Below are 4,024 nucleotides of genomic sequence, written 5' to 3'. Positions count from 1 at the left end.
GCATCGCGCCAGGCCCCAACCCAGAAAATCCGACGAATTTTGCTTGCTCGTTTTCTCACCCTAACTCGCCTAGAATCGAACGGTTTCTTCCCCAATTACTTGGAATTGATTATTTAACATAAGTACACTCTAATCTACTCAATACATCCCTTAAAAGGATCACTTTGATATCAAGAAATCATCCAAAACTCAACACAACAAGATTTAGAATGAACTTCAAGAACACCTATCAAGAATTCATCAAGAACTCAAATCTTTCAACATCAAGAATGAAATTTGCGCTAAAAATAACATGGGTTGGCGTGTGTGTGAACAAAACCAACACTATGGAAGCTTACATACCTCTTAGGGATCAAACCCATGGCGACAATCGGCAACAACTCTCAAGAATTTTGACGAACGTTTCGATCCTTTGTCTTTTCTCCTCTTCTCTCTTCTTCTTTTCTCTTCTTGAACTCTCAACTAAAACCCTAGGCGTAAACTAGGATTATAAATATGAACCTAATCAGATTAGACTCCTAAAATATTACTAAAAATGAATTAATTCTGATTGGGTAAGGAAAAGACCAAAATACCCCTCTAAAATCCGATTTTGACTTTCCTTATCTATACAACCCAACTTCGAATGGACATATCTCCCTCACACATACTCGAAACCGAGAAAAATTGGTGGCGTTGGAAATATAATTAAAAGATCTTCCATACGGTATCTGGTATCACACCTAACTCATCTTGAGCTAGAAGTTATGGTCGTTTGAAGTCGACCCAAAACTCATACTTAGCTTAACATGCAAAGTTTCAGATTTTGCTATTTCCAATTTAGTTCTTTTTGAAACTCAAGGTGCTACATCTAGTGACCTGACCTTAATACTTAAGAAATTTAAAATTCCTTAGTAAAATCCTACTCACAACGAAGGACGTTTCAAGTCTTAGCTCAAAAATTTTCTGGGGTGTTACAATATGAAATGATAATGTAAAGACAACTGAACTACTAAATGTCTATAAAGCCTCTAAAACAAAGACGGACGTTGGGACAAGACCCCTGATCATCCTAATAATGAAATACTAAAAGCAAAGCAAAAGGAGTCCTCTGGAATGCAAGGAGGCTCACCAATTACTCTGAGTGCTCAACTGGATCAATGAGGCTTTAGGTGATGATCCTGGTTACCTGCATTTGTATCATAAGAAGATGTAGGCCAACTGGCATCAGTACATTGAAAGTACGAGTATGCAAGTTGGAATGCTAAACATAACATAGGCTTGAAAATAATCTAAAAGGAACGCTTACCTTGGCTTTACTCAACTCCTGAATAACTTCACTCATTATAGAGCAACAAAGCAAATGCAATATATAGAAAGCTTGTAAACTTAGCGGAAGACAACATAGTTTGTTAAATAAAATGCAATAACAAACTCAACTTTACTCATATAATAAAGTAATATAGTTTCTGTGGGAGTTTCTCTAACCGACAACCACCACTATGAGCCTAAGTAGTGATACAACGTCTTGCCCACGCTGCTAGAATTGTATTATACTTTGTCGTCATATAGAATGCTTAACTAAGTGGATCCACTAGTCTATGCTAAAAAGCAACTTAAGGAGTCATCTAAAAAGTATGATCCTTTACTACCCATGATGGCTACATGGTTTATGGAGACTTGAGTTAATATGAACTCTCATACCCATATCAGTGCTCTACTCCCAAAATATACTTAGCTCATATGTTTTTAAAACAAACTTCTTTCTTTGGTTTGAGATAATTACTCAAAACTTAGCTTAAAAGCTCTCTTGGATTCGATGTTCCCTTCTTGCTCAAATGTAAAAACATTTTAAAATTCTTTGGGAATAGATAGTCCCCATATACTTCTTTGAAGAAATGAACTTCAATCTTTACTCTTTACTCTTTACTCAACTTGAACTTTTAAGTCTTAAAACAAAGTTAAAATGTTTGTGAAAGACTTTTGAAACTTTATAAACTTGTCTTTGACTTGCTTCTTAACTTCTAAATTTGCCTCTTAACTTTCGTTGAATTGAATTATGGATTCAAGATTCATGATCTCATGTTTATGGATGATTTCATGATGTTTATATGTACATAAGAGTGTTGGAATCAACTAGAAAACATAGGTACATTGCTAAGGAACTATACGGAAAGTTGGGAAAGAAATGAGAAGAACTGGCATCCCTGGCGCTCTGAGAGGCGCGGGGGCCAGAGCAAAAACTTCAGAGCTGAAGTTGTGGCGCTCTGGCTGGTGCGTTTCCCCAGAGCCCAAACTTCAGCCTCTGAAGTGGGGCGCTCTGTGAGGCGTGACTCCCCAAGCCCCTTCAAACGAATTTATCAAGAACTCAAAGGATTTACTTCCAAATCTAATATACTTTGCTTAATTGAATCATGTTTGGCGCGTGAGTGAACTAACCCAATGCTATGTGATCTCACATACCTCGTATGGATCACCCCTTGATGAAACCCACACGCAAACTTCCAAGAAATTGACGAATCTTGAACTTTCTTCTCTTTTCTCCTCTTTTTTCTTTTCTTGCGTTCTTTCTCCAAAAACCCTAACTCTAATTTCAATAGCGTAAACTGACCAATTTCAGTTTAGAACCTTATATAATTACCAAAAACAAAATTAAAATAATAGGGTAAGGAAAAGGCCAAACTACCCTTCCAAATCCGGGTTGGACTTTCCTTATCAAAACAACCCAACTTTCAAAGGGCATATCTCACTCATACGAACTCGGAATCGCTCAAACTTGGCGGCGTTGGAAAGATAATTCAACGATATTTCTTAAGGTATCTGGAAACACACCTAAATCATCTTGATATAGGATTTATGGTCGTTTGAAATTGACTAAAACTCATTTTTAACTTAACTTAAACAAATTTCCAGATTTTCATTATTTCCAAAAATCACTATTTCCAATTCTTAACTTCTTCCTAGTTATTTCAATTTGCGAGATGTTACAGAATAAGAGAAGAGTAAATTAGTTTTCAATTTTACGATTGACTTATCAATTACAGTTCAACTTTGAACACCCCTACTCGGTAGATAATTACAAGTATCTTGATAAGCATTAACTGATAATTTGGTAAAAAATAATGATTAACTAATTGGTATAACAGATTGGTTATTTATAATATTAAAATAAATCTTTGCACTACTATAATATGCAACTTGAATGCAAACGTAACTATGTATTGTTGAGAAATAGAGGAGCTATACCAAAACAGACAAAAGGAGAGCAAATTTGGTGATAATTGTATATCACAATTCTCCTTGACAATATTACTCCCCTTCATTTTTATTTACTTGTCAAATATTTCTTAATTTAATTCCTTTTTACTTTTTATTTTTGACAAATCAAGGATGTAACATCCGACAATTTAAAATGAATATGAAGAAGCTTGAAATTTGAAATAGTCATTTTTGGAAAAATTCAGAATTTGGAAATTTGGCTAAGTCCAGAATCTGGAAATTTGGAAAAATTCAAAATCTGGAAAATTTGGCTAAGTGTGGAAATCAGTGATTTTTGGCCAACTTTGAGCAGTCGTAACTCCTAGCTCAGGATGATTTAGGAGTATTTACAGTTATGGTTGTGAAGCTTGTGGAACGATCTTTCCAACGCCACTAAGTTTGCTCGATTCCGAGTTCGTATGAGCGAGTTATGGCCATTGAAAGTTGGGCAGTTGGCAGGGAATCCGTCCGGAAATTTTAAGGGCATTTTGGTCTTTTCCCTAGCCATTTCTTTTGAGGTTATATTGTGTGTTAGGCTGATTTTGGATCATTTTTATCCCATTTTAAAAGAGAAAGAGTTAGGGTTCGTGAGAGTGAAGAAGAGAAGAAGAAGAGAAGAAGAGGAGAAGAGGAGGAGAAAGGAGATCAACAAGTTTCCGTCGTGGATTTTCGTCGGGGGTGATCCCTATCAAGGTATGTGAGTTCTTTGTGTGGTTTGATCCTTTCCCCCACACACCAAGCTCATTTTTATGATTTGAGAAAAGATTGGATTTGTGTTGAAGTTGTT

Source organism: Solanum tuberosum, unplaced genomic scaffold (assembly GCF_000226075.1).
Source record: "Solanum tuberosum cultivar DM 1-3 516 R44 unplaced genomic scaffold, SolTub_3.0 scf00158, whole genome shotgun sequence".
In the NCBI taxonomy this organism is placed as follows: domain Eukaryota; kingdom Viridiplantae; phylum Streptophyta; class Magnoliopsida; order Solanales; family Solanaceae; genus Solanum; species Solanum tuberosum.
The sequence above is the reverse complement of the archived record's forward strand: the minus strand, read 5'-3'. Positions refer to the sequence as shown.